At 42.1% G+C, this 13,751-nt stretch overlaps 1 long non-coding RNA gene across 1 annotated transcript; it reads right to left on the minus strand.

Moving 5' to 3' along the window:
• Positions 1-1,132: 1,132 nt before the first annotated feature.
• Positions 1,133-9,316, minus strand: LOC144263960 (uncharacterized). The gene is made up of 3 exons (XR_013345887.1): positions 7,586-9,316; positions 3,097-3,484; positions 1,133-1,227 (listed from the first exon to the last, which is right to left on the minus strand). It is a non-coding gene; the product is annotated as an uncharacterized LOC144263960 (long non-coding RNA).
• Positions 9,317-13,751: the final 4,435 nt, after the last annotated feature.

The raw sequence follows: 13,751 nt of genomic DNA on the forward strand, positions 1-13,751 counted from the left end.
CCCCAGCCCCTTCCCCGCTGCCCAACCCCCGCTCGCTCCATCCCCCCTCCCTCCATTGCTTGCTCTCCCCCACCCTCATTCACTTTCACCTGGGCTGGGGGTTGGGGTGCAGGAGGGGGGTGAGGGCTCCAGTTGGAGGTGCTAGGGATGAAGGGTTTGGGGTACAGGAGGGGGCTCCAGGCTGGGGCCGAGGGGTTTGGAGTGTGGGAGAAGGTGCAGGCTCCAGCTGGGGGTGTGGGCTCTGGGGCAGGGCCAGGGATGAGAGGGGTTTAGGGCTCTGGCTGGGAGTGTGGGCACTTGGGGTGGGGCAGGAGTTGAGGGGCTTGGAGTGCAGGAGGGGGCTCAGGGCTGGGACAGGGGGTTGGGAGTGTGCAGGCTCTGGGAGGGAGTTTGGGTGCAGGTGAGGACTCCAGGCTGGGGCAGGAGGTGGGGGTGCGGGAGAGGGTTCGGGTTGCAGGGTCCCAGTGGCACTTATTGGAACTGGCTGCCAGGTCCCTGCAGTGCAGCCCCTAGGTGCACGGGCGACATGCAGGTGCCACCCCCACAGCTCCCATCGGTCGCAGTTCCTGGCCAGTGGGAGCTGCAGAGCCATCCCTCGGAGCAGGGGCAGCACGTGCAGCCTCCTTGACTGCCCATGTGCCATGGGGCTGCAAGGACCTGGTGGCTGCTTCTGGGAGCCACACAGAACTAGGACAGGCAGGGAGCCTGCCTTAGCCCCAGGCCCTCGCTGGGCTGCCGACCGGATTTTTACCGGCCATCTCGGTACCATTATCCATTATCTTTGAGAACTCCTGGAGGATGGTTAAGTCTCAGAGGACTGGAGAAGAGCAAACATAGTAACTATCTTTAAAAAGGAGAACAAAGAGAATCCAGGAAATTATAGACCAGCCAGCCTAACTTTGATACCTGCAAAGATACTGGCACAAATTATTGATCAATCTGTAAGCACCTAGAGGATAACACAGTTATAAGGAATAGCCAGCATGGACTTGTCAAGAAGAAATCATGTCAAACCAACCTATTTTTTTTATTTGAAAGGATTACTGGCCTGCTGGATGGGGGGAAAGCAGTAGATGTGATGTATCTTGATTTTAGTAAAGCTTTTGAAACAGTTCCACATGTCAATCTCATAGGCAAACTCGGTAAATCTGGATGAAATTACTATTGCAAGCACTTTGGAGGACAGGATTAGAATTCAAAATGATCTTGACAAATAGGAGAACTGGTCTGAAATCAACAAAATGACATTCAATTAAGACAAGTGCAAAGTATTACACTTAGGAACTACCCCGTGGGGAATAACTGGCTAGGTGGTAGCTGTGACATTGCACTCTGTATGATTTTATGAAAGTATGTTAATGAGTGTGAATATAATATAACTAAAATATGCTTCATGAAAAAGGTCTCTTGTAAGGTATCATTACAAAGCTTATAATCTACTGAGTATAGTCATCCTATTTGTATAAATGTATCACACTTGTATTTGAAACTAGAAATATAAAATATAACTCTGAGACCTATTGTAGTTATGCAAAGTGTAGGCCATTAATGGTGGCTTGGAATCTTGATGGCTCCCATTAACCAGGACAATTGTCTGTAGATGGCTCTGTTTCACTTGTAAGTCTTCCTGTATGTGTGTGTACTGGCAAGTTGGTAATGAAGTCTTACCGGGACATGTAATAATGTCACCTAAACTGGAATTTATTTTTAACCTGGTGCTTTTCCATTGAGAAGGAGGGGGTGGGAACCGCGAGAGGGACAAAGGATTCCTGCCTTATGCAAAAGATATATAAGTGGATGGAACAGAACAAAGGGAGGCAGCCATCATGAGAAATCCCCTAGCTACCACCTGAGCTGGAACAAGGGCTGTACCAGGGGAGCCAGACAGTGAGAAAGAGAACGCTCAGTGTCATCTCAGAGCCCTGGCCCACCCCTTTCAGCGTCCTGTCTCCATATGTGGCCATCCCTGATGCTTCAGAGGAAGGAGATAAAAAACCCAGAACACATATTAGGTTATAGTTATGATTATTTATAGATCCCAATCAGGGGTCAGAGCCCAGTGTGCTATGCACATAAGTAAAATAAAGACAGTCCCTTCTGCACAGAGAGCTCACAATCTTGGATTGTGACAAAAAGCAGATAAACAGACAAACATGGGCAGGGTGCTCAACTAGGACCACCTATTACATTGGATTGGTGTCCCCCTAAACTATCTTTCAGGGCCTCTATAGCCATTATGAATGTAACTATGGGGGTTATATTTTGGATATACTGTATCTTACAGATCAACTTTTAGCTTCAGACAGAGGAGCAAATAACCATCTTTAGCTAGCTTATCTGCAGCATCCTACCAAATGGACTCTAAATAGGAAGTGTGAATATTTATAACCTGCCACGGATATTGGAACATGTCAGCAATCATCACCATCCCCATCTGCAGGAATCACTACAGTCCTACCAGTTTACCACAAGACAGAGTGCAACGCAATAACTCACTGGACAAGAGAGAGAGCAAATAAACTGGAGGTGGAAACTCAATAACGATTTCAAAAAATGAATACTAAATAACTCAGCATTTACATTTATTTATTATTTGAGTTTCAAATCAAATTGAGTTAGAAATCTCATGGAGACTGGGTTCCATTGCATTAAGCTCTGTACAAACACACAGAAAGAGACAATTCTCATCACAGAGAGCTTACAGTCTAAATAGACAAGACAAACACAGTGTGAGAGGCACTGATGTGACTTGCCCACGTCACATAGCAGGGCAGTATAGAGCCAGGAATAGACCCCATGTCTCCTGAGTGTGAATTCAGTACCCTACCTGCTGAGATATGCTCTCTCTCACATTACTGGAAATTCAAATAGTGTGTATTGTCTACAGGAGTCCTCCCCTCCCCGCAGCACTCCTTGAGGAAAAGCATCCTCACAGCACACATAGCAATAACAACATGCTAAACATCTCAGCTGACAGAACAGAAAGAGGTGCTGGCATGCCTTATTAATGCCTAAACTAAAACAACATGATCAGCTCAAATACCACTGCACAAAAGTCATAGTATCAAATGGCAAACAGCATCCTACTTACTGTACCTAGAATATACACTGCCTGCTGCATCCAAGCAACTTCATAACATACCGCCAGAACTCTTAAAAATAGTTGTTTAGGGCACCAAACCAAAAGGAAACAATAGCAGAGTTAATCACAGCAGCATCATATCAAAAGAGTGACAGAAAATCAAGCCCTAACAATGTACAACCAGCCATACAGAGCAAACAAACAAAACTAACATGACAGACATCATTATATAAATTAATGAAAAACCAAAAGATTACGTGAACACTGGGGCTCCTCATCACATCTTCAACATCCATTCAAACTTGAAGATTTTGACCAAGATGATGCAGATGAAGCTGGAGATTAATATCCAGCTGCTATGTCTTGTATAGTGACCATTTTGATTTCAAAGGATTTTTTCCACTGGGGAGAAAAATAAATAGTTTTACTCACCCCCTCATGTTGGTATAAATGTAAGGCAGCAGCGGAGTTACAAAAAAATCACCAAATCACCTTCATTCTCGTATTCAACATTTGGGTCCAAATGATTCACCTCATCACTCCTGGCAACAGCATGTGCCAAAGGGATAGTGAGTCACTTTCTCAAGCTAATCATTAGAACGTGGAGCGAGCTTAACTGGTTGAGGTCATCAGTTTTGCCCTCTTCTTGTTCTGAGTCAGGCTTCCACAGCAGCTCCCTCTTTTTCTATTTCACCTCCTTTTTCAGGTCATTTCAGGTTTAAGAGTCTTTGCAGCTACATGGCTGCCAAGAGTGCTGTTCTGACGTCAGAATATTCTCTGAACGCAATCTATGTTCTAGATTCTTAAAGAGCTTATATGGCCCACATTACTGCAATATCAGAGCACTTCACAATCTTCAATGTATTTATCCTCCCAACACGCCTGTGAGACAGAGAAGTGCTATTATCCTCATTTTGGAACTGAGGCAGAGGAATTAAGTTTACTTATGGTAAAATAGGAAGGCTGTAGTGGAGCAGGGAAATGAACTAGGACTTGGAGACCCAGGTCTCCTGAGTCCCAAGTTATCACCTTAACCACTGATCATCTTTCCTCATTACACTGTTCTCTCTATCCTCTCTCTGTACTGACCATGTTGTCACTGGACAAGATTGAGACAGACATTAACCAGGGCCCTGGCTAATTACAGATATTTGAAGGAGATTGAAAGGCCTGGTTCTGGATCTTTATTAGGTGTTACAGAGTAAGTGGACCATAAAGAACAAGGCTGATCTAGCATTCTTATAACGTGGCAATTCAAGTAAGGAAAAGATTGACCAGCAACCCATCAGTGATCAGAAGAACAGTGTGAAAGGGAGTCACTGGGAAGAAAAGTAATGTTGAGTGATGATTCTGAAAATACTATAATAAGGGTGCTGTCTAAAGTATACCAGGAATGTCATATGGTCTATGTGGGAACAACTTATACCAAGAAAGACAGACTTGCTGTGACACTGCTTCACTTCAGGGATCTGGGAAGAGAAGTGAAGAAGGAAGTGCTTCTTGTGCAAGCAAAGAAAGGAGAGGAATGATCACTGAAGACCAGCTGCATGGTGGGTTGGTAAAGAAGAGAGAAGTGCTAGGAGACAAACATATAGCATCAGAACAACTTCTGTTTTAAAAACCTGTTTGGATTAGATGGTCTACATTTAAATAGAAGGTGAACTCACCACCTAGGTTTAAAGATGGCAAGACTTGTTAATTGGCCTTTAAACCACATGTTTTCAGAAAAAGGAAACTTTTGCCTAACTCAAAAGATCTGGTATGTATTTCCAACATACAAATAAAGCAGAAGATGGGACTGGTTCCTAAAACATCAGGAAGGAAAAGCTAAAGTGTCTTTACACAAATGCAAGCTAGATGAGAAAGTAGCCTTACTAATGGACTGATGATATTATCCAGTGCATATAATGGAGATGGTGGGATGATTCTCATAGTTGAAACGTAAATAGAGATATATAAGAAAAGAAGAATAGGGATAGTGCTACTGGTCAGAAATAATTATATTTGAAAAGTTGTGGCCAATTAGGGAGGTATTGGGAGATGGAAGAAAAACAAAAAATTTTAAAAAAGGAAAGACTATCAATGATCTATATAACAGGGAGCACGTAACACAATACTGAAATCTGCAGATGAAATTAAATTGGAAGGAGATGCAGATACCAGTCAAGACCGGGGAATAATACTACAACAGTGCCTAAAGAGATTAGAAACCTGGGCAGGAAATAACAGAACTAGATGCAACTTCTAAAAATGAAAGGTAATTCATCTGGGGAAAAATAAAATAAAATAATAATAATAATAAAAACACAGTTGAGTGGGAGAAACCTGGCAAGCAACCATATCGGAAGAGACCTTTAGGCAATAGTGTACAGCAAATTAGATATGAATCTACAATGCACCAAGCACTAAATGGCTGGTCCTGGGGATCAGGTCCATTAGCTCCGGCAGGTAGCTCAAATGTGCATCCCATTCATCTATTATTATGGCTGAGATTTAGGGGGAAAAAAAAAACATGTTCGTCTGTTGTTCTGTATAAAACTTAGGTCGTCATGGATGATGTGCACAAATTAATATTTTCTGAAACAAACATTATACTAGTGTAGTACAGTTAGAATGGATACATTTCAGGCTTAGTTAAATGCATCACTGGTTGCCGGTCAATAAAATTGCCTTGCACCACTTTTGACATTAATATGTTACCTCTGGTTTTGTTCTTTGTGTACATATTAAATTACTTCCATATGTTTTCCATATTTAAACAAAACACACCATAGGACTCTTATTGTCATTTTAAACTACTTGGCACATAGGAGAAAGAGTACAATTTCTATTTTTTTTTTATTGTATGAAACATTTTGTACTGTATGGATTGAATGCTGCCCAACCTCTTTATTTGGCTTTGCAGGATTCAACTTTTTCCAACAGGAGGAAATGGCCAACATATGGGAGTTGGTACTGAGATCTGATGGAGCCTTTGCCAGAGTCACTGTGGCACGGTGTTGCTGCTTCCAGTGGGAACATCTAGGAAAGGCTTAGATTTGCCACTGAGAACGAGTAACAGGAGCCACCTCCACTACATGGAGATAACACCTCAGGAGAGAACCATTGCCACCAGAGGAAGACAGTTGAAGATGCCACTGCTATTGGAGGGAGCCACCAGAGTAGTGAGAATAGGGATAGGAATTATGTCGGGGAAGCAGACTTACACAATGATTCTGAGGGGAGAGGCAGAAAGAGGATGAAGATGAGACTGGGGACAAAGGAGGCTGCTCTGGAGCCATGAATGGCATAGGAGATGGGGGGAGAAAGATTGAGCTGGGAACCAAATGGAACTACAGCCAGGAAAAGGTTGCTGACGCAGGCAGAGGGAGGGAGGAGGCTGAGCCCTGTAAGATGCCTCAGGCAGCAGCCAGGCAGCCTAGAGGAGAAATGGAGTAAGGGAAGGGGTTGAGGAGAACTAATTTTGACTGTTGGCAAGAAAATGATCTTATTTGTCTGGGTGTAAGGCGATGTGACTGAATTTGTTGGAAACAAGATCAGTGAGTGAAAGGGAAGGGGAATTAATTTTGTGTGGGTGGGAAACTGAGGACAAAGATCATGGGAGAAGAGTGGGGGAAAGAAGAAGACAGTGTGACTGAAAATCAGAGTCTGACTGGAAGGTCTGGTTGTCTTTGAGAAAGCCTTCCTCATAAGAGGTGACTGCCCTCTGAAGAGGTTTGAGAACCACTGCTGTATTTTAATCACCCTGAACTTCATAAAGAGAGGACTTGAGACTGAAAAGGAGAATTCAGATAGCAGGCAGAGGCTAGCTTTGTTTCTAAAAGCCAAATCTGGTTTTGTGGGTGCTGACAATACTAATGGCCAAATTCTGTCAGCAGAAATGTATTTGATCGTAACTTTAAACTGCACTTGCAGTCCTTGTGGAGCGTAGAGAGGCCCGGATGGGATTCTGCAGGACCTGGGATCTTTGGATTAAGCTGCAGTAAAGCATTCCTTCTAATTAAGTGTAATTCAGTACAAATAATCTGCCCAGAAACCACTTATTTACCGTGCGATCTCAGGTTCTTCTGGAGAACAGTTTTACAGTGAACATGGCGCCTGCCTCTATCATATAAATCATCACACATTAATAAACCCAGTCTGAAAGTACAAAGGACTTCCCCCACACTTGTTCTAATCAAAACAGAGCTGCTGCCATAAAGACAATACATGCATGAATTCCAGCCTATGAGACAACCCCCACACAAAATTCTGTGCACAGCCCATTTGTCAGCATCACAAATAGTTCTCCATTCATAACTATTCTTGCTTTCCATTAGCCAGAGGGTTGCTAGTCACATGTTCAAACCAACTGCTCTCTAGATCTTGTGACCAGACATCCTGGTTTCCCAGGTTTGCTCCATTTAGAAGTACAGTCCTAGTGCCTATGTTGTACTAATGGAAGTTTTTTCCCCCCAAGTTCACTAAGACCCCCATGAGGTTTGGTCCCAAGCACTTACCTACCTGCCCTTTTCTGCCACACTCTTGTTGCTGTGCTCTCCTGCATCTAGGAGAGAGAAGGGCATGGAAGAAAGGACAGAGGAGGGAAATGGAGATGAACAAATAATAAATAAAAAGGGAACATTAAAAAAGGACAAAAGGAAAGAGGAACCTTGGGCCCTGGCCCTGTGTTGAGATCTGTGCTGCCCAATATCTCAGTGTGTCTCAGTGACTTCAGCAGAGCTTTGCTTGGGCTAGGGCTCTATCTGTGCTCACTGCATTGCAGGATCAGGTCCTGTTTTGTAGAATGAAGTGGTGGTGTTTGAAAAGACAGCCGGAAATAAGCTATTTTCTGACAAAGATATTTTCTTTTCATTACAATTTTAAAAGTTCTGTTTTTTTTAAAGTTGGGTTTTCCATTAGAATTTAGAATCCCAAAGCCTTCAAAATTCCACTTGTATTAAGGGAAGTGAATAACATTGAGCTATAAAGACATTCCCTTCCTGCAGGAAAAGTGGAACATTAAGGCTTCATGGTTGTAGATGGCAGAGAGCTTGTAAAAAATGTCACATATTAACCTGCAAAACGTCTTGAATTCTTGAGACACAAACTATAGCCCATCCTCTTGCAAAGCCCCCAGTCCAAAAAGTGTTGTGTAAGCTTTAACAGCACTGTCTGTGTTGGCTGACCTTGAATGGATGTGAAGTCAGGATGTCTGGAAGTTGTGTACCACCAAAAAAACTCTTTCATCTAAGTAAGACCTACCAAAATAAAGGCAAGTACTGACCATGTCCATTGATTTGGGATCTACTGTTCAAGACAAGTCTTTGGTTGTGCAAACTGACAGTGTTTATAGCTATTCTCAACTAGTTAAATTGGCACAGATCTATTGACTTCAAGGGAGCTTACGCTTATTTGCCCCAGCTGAAGACTTGATGTCTGAATGCCCAGCTAAAGCTAAAGTTGGACAAATATAATAAAACAGTCACAATATTTGTTGAAATAAAAAATTGAATGAGCTTTGCCTATGTTCAGGCACTATGTGTGTTCACTATCCATGAATATTTATGTGCATGGGTTTAGTAGCAGGAATGTTTGTTGAAATAATGAATATGAAGGCATAATCTTAGACAGAAAATGATTAATTGAAAAACATGAGTATTTGCACCATAACTAGATTCCAGAATGATGTTCATTCACTTAGGGAACACAAAAAGCAATAAAGGCAGCAGGAACAGAAACCCTGTGTTCACTCTCCACCTGGTTTGGTCTGTGTGTGCATGCGTGCGCCTGTGTTATGAGGCACAGATGGGAGGAAAATGGAAGGAGTCAGGAAATGCAATTTGCTGTGGGAGTCTGCTCCTCCAAGCCAGTGTGGGAATTAATACTGACCTTTTCAAACTTAATTCTTATGGACTGCCCCTCCACACACAAAGCCTCTGAGGTGGGTGAGTTATGGATAGCTGCTGCTTGGGAGACTGGGACATCATCACTCCATATGGAGCTATACTGCCATAGGAGGATGGGGAAGTAGCACCGAAATACTGAGCCTCTGGCATAAATATCCGGGCTCTCAAAGGATGTGGAAACATGACAGATGAAGAGGTTTGCAATCCATTTGGAGGGGAAGGAAAACCCCAACTCCCAAGGCAGGGGAAAATGAGTGCAAAGAAACACCATGAGTTTGCAATTCAATTTCCTGCTCAGGCAGCTGCTGAGCTCAAAATGACAGCTTGACCTCAGAATATTTGTCACGTAAGGTCCACTCATATGTGACTGGGCTAGTACAATGTCAATACATGGCTTAAATTATTAATTTTTATTTGTTTGCAGTAGTACCCAAATGCACTAGGCACTTCGCAGACATTCAAGAAGGGAACACCTTGGCCCCAGGAGCTTACAATCTAAGGACAGACAGAGACATGTCAGGGAAAGGAAACTAAAAAACAGAGTGAGTGAGTGAGTGAGTGAGTGAGTGAGTGTAAAAAACCAAGAGTTATTGTGGTGAGATGGAAAGGCCGCAGAGGGAAGAGTCTGAGCACTCGCTGCTCCTAAACGATATTCTTTCTTCAAGTGATGATAGACTGACAGATCTGTATTACGCTCAATATTCCAATCTTCTGCCAGACTGACCCTTCTTCACTCACAGGGGCTTTCCAAGCCTAAAATAATCAGTGATGAAAAGGCAAATTACTGCGCCTTCCTTGTCACACACACTTAAAAAAATAAGCTCAAAAAGCTACCTTTTGTACAGATACTGTTTTCTGCCCGACATTTCACAGTATAATAAGGATTATAGTTAGTTCTGGGGAGTAAACAGAAAGCTACAATATATGCTGCTATAAATGAGAAATCCCATCGTTTCTGGAAATTCTGTGGTTTTCTGCAAAAAGGGGAATTTAAATTATAGGCATATTATTGTATGTGAACTCCAGTAAGCTCACTTATAAACATAAAAGTTACAACTAACAGTTTCCATTACTTCCTCTCAAAATTCTACCAGAACCAAGCCAGTCAAAATTTGGATTCGGGGAGGGGTGACAAACAAAACACTTCTGAAATGTATTAGAGCACACAAAGAAAGTAAGAATCTAACTACAGGATGATCAGTCAGGATTTAAATCTACGTTTCATGAGAGCTCTAGATGACTCAAACCTACTGAGCCTTTCTCTACCTTTCTCAGTAGCTTTGCTTGAACATACAAATAGCTTTTCTGCGGCTCTTGTGCTGAACTAGATTGGATAAAGGTTACTCACTGTTTTACACTTTAGATTGTGATTGACAGCTTGGCAGGCTTTCAACATCAGCCTAGAAGCATTCAGCAATTACAAGCTGTACTGTATAATGGGGAACGTGCTGTGTGTACATAGAGTGCTCTGGCTGCATATCGTCCCCTGGCCAAGAGCTAATGAGATTTTTTTCCCTTGTGGTTTTCACCAAGAGTAGCGACATCCTCGGCACTGCTTCCCATCGACCTCGCTCCTGAAACAAAATATTACATAACTGTAAACTGCAGCTCAGCAAACAGTCATGAAGGGCCCCTTCTCCCTCTGACACTAACTGCACACAAGTGCAATGGGTAATTTGATCATGAGAGATTCCACGAAAGGTGTGCACATTCTCACACTGCTTGCAATGTTTTTTGCTGTTTTAATGTAAATGACATTGCTTCTGCTGATGCACAGGGTTGGTGGGTGGGCTTTTGTTTTTGTTTTGCTTTCCAAAAAGAGGACAGTGCTGGCAACTGATGCTCTTTAGCCTGATCAAAAGCTAGTGAAAATGATGAGAGTGAGAGATAGAAAGGAATAGCTCAGCTCCTTTAGCAGGCTCAAGCACAAGTTGGGTTTTTGATCTTCTTTGCTTTAATTTGTCTCCATGTCACTGCAGACAAAACAGGATAAAGGCCCTGATGCTGCAAGTTATTTAAACACACACCTACTTTTAGCATAGCTCCATTGACTTCAACTTGCAATCGTCCTTGGGATTACTCACATGCTTAGCACATGCTCAAGTACCTTGCTGAATCAGGGCCAAAGTGTGTAAAGCTAATGTCAAGTCTAGCATTAGAACGTATTAAACTCCATTATTCTTAAAAGCGTTACCTTGAGAGTGAAGTCTGAAGCAGATCTAAAGGGAGCAGAACACAGACCCTCAGAGGATTTTTCAGATATCCTAAAAGGCTAATAGTAAGGTAGATGCATTAGGGGACCTCTTTTTACCTGCTTTGAGGCTACAGCAAGGACATAATTCAGCACTGAATGGTTCATTCAGGGACCAGGTTCACTCTATTGTGCAGGCAGAACAGGTAGACAACTAGAGCTGCAAAATGCTAGGGAAGCAACAGGTTACTAATGATTATTGATTGGAGTGACTGCACTGCTAGCATTTCCCACTGAAACCATTTACAACTGGCACCCTAAAAATTCTGAGCCCTCTGAGGGCAGATTTCCATGTGCTCAGCACTCACTATTGAGATCTTGAATCCCATTTAGGCATTTAAATAAGAGTCTGACCTTCAAAAAAAAAATTTTGTTCAAACTGCTGAGCTCTTTTGAAAAATCTTGCAATTAGCGATGTCCTTTCTGCTGCAGGAAAGGAGAATCAAAGATGACCTATTCCCAACTGTGCTGGCATTTTTAAAATTATTATTGTATTAGCTAGCCTTCTAATGTTACTCTGGACTTCTTATGAGAAGAGCCTGCAATTCCGGTCCTTGAAAAACACAGCCAGTGGTTAGTTGGAGGATCCCTGGTAATTGTTTTGTTTTCAGGACACAAAGTTGCTTGAGAAGCTGAGGCTGTATCCTGTATGAATGGATCTTAAATCAAGGACTGGGCTGAACAGTAGGACAATACACTACTACATGAAATGAAAAGGTGGACAATGTAGGTTGGAGTCATAAGATATAGGTACAGAGGATTTTGATACACTGAATCAGGTCACAAATCCATTTTCTCTCATTCTGCCTCTAAAAGTGGCCAAATACCTGAAAATTCAGAGTAAGGCAAAAGTCCTCCATGCAAGGAAAACAACAAGCAGGCTCCAAGCTAAAAATGTAAGCAAGGAAAATGATTCCTTCTTGATCACTGGGGTAGTCAGTTTATTTATTGAAGTACTATATTGGATTCTCCTTGTATCTTGTTGCTTGTTACATACTTCATTACTAGTCAAAATGATCAACTCCCTTTTAAAAATTCAGCCACATTACAATACAGCTACAGCAGATATGTATTTCTGATCTGACATATTCTAAATTCTCTCTCCTTTGCTTCTAATTTTTTTCAACTATTTAAAATTTATTAATCTGGTTCCTTTGTAAACAGTAATTTTTAATTAACTAAACATGTTATTTGTATTACACTAGCAACTGGAGGCCACAACGAGAGATCAGGACCCTATTATGTTACCTACTGTACAAAGAGCCCTAAAGAGAGTTTACAGTTGTGGTTAGCAACAAAGAAGCGTAGGTGGATGAAACAAGCAGGTGAGGGAAGGGGAAGGCTAAATTATCAATGTTACTCACAAATTGAGACCTCTTAGTCTATGACATACTAGGTTTGGTTTGTTAGTCTGTAGTCTAACTGAGCTGTAACAATGACTCATGCCCATTTAAGACAATGGTTAGCAACCAGCTTGTGTTCTAACTCCTACATTTGTCCCTGTTTTGCTTGTCAGTTTCTCATAAATTCTTAAACACAAACAGGAGTTAGATAGAAGTTAATTGTCTCTGCCGATTTATCGTGACCTGGCCCCTCCTCAGCTTGACCCTTGTTTGTATGGCAATGTAAAGAAAAACATGGTACTTAGAACAATCCTCACCTGACCCCTATATCTAAACAACCATGTACTTTGGGAGAGTGTAGGTGTTGAAGTGTTGAGTTTATAATATATTATATATGTATATTAATACACACACACAAACCTTGGTCAAAATGTTCAGATTTGGGTTAGGCACCTAAATCCTTAGGGGTGTACACACACACACACACCAAAGTCTGCTGAGTGTCTGAAGCGCACACAGAACAAAGTTTGAGACCTTCACTGCTGGAACTTTGACTAGGTCAGGGCTCAGTTCTGGATACATGGAGGGGACTCCAGAGAGAGAGAGAGAGAGAGATCCTGAACACAGAAGGAAGAGTCAGGACTTAAAAGACAAGGGTTGAGATTTTCTTTCCTCTTCTCTGAAGAGGCCACCCAAAGAAATAAAACACAAGAAATATATATAAATGAAACATTAACATCCATCACAAAATAAATACCAGAAAGTTAGGAAATGCACAAGTTAAGGGCAAGCTTAATAAATTCCTATTGCCCTCATGTTTCTAGTACTATGCAACTGAGACTGTTTAATGCAAAACCTTTATGTACAGTATAGCACACAAAATGTGGGCACTTTAACTTTTGGATTCCTTGCTAATTAGGAAAAAAAAAGACAAACCCACCCCTGCTGGAATGGGAGGTGACAGCACACACTGCTGTCTTAGGACTCTAATAACTCTTGAGATGCCCCAGTCCACAAGGGTGGCCTGTGTCCCATAACAAGTGATGAGCCAAGTCTGAAGCACAAACATCAGTGTCAATTATTCTATCTTGTAAGGAAGAAGTAATGAGAGAATAACTCCTTGCTGCCTTCAACTGCCTCCCACCATCCCCACAGTTCTCCATCCATCATTGGAAGACTCTTCTTGA

The sequence above is a fragment of the Eretmochelys imbricata genome, chromosome 4 (genome assembly GCF_965152235.1).
Source record: "Eretmochelys imbricata isolate rEreImb1 chromosome 4, rEreImb1.hap1, whole genome shotgun sequence".
Classification (NCBI taxonomy): Eukaryota; Metazoa; Chordata; order Testudines; family Cheloniidae; genus Eretmochelys; species Eretmochelys imbricata.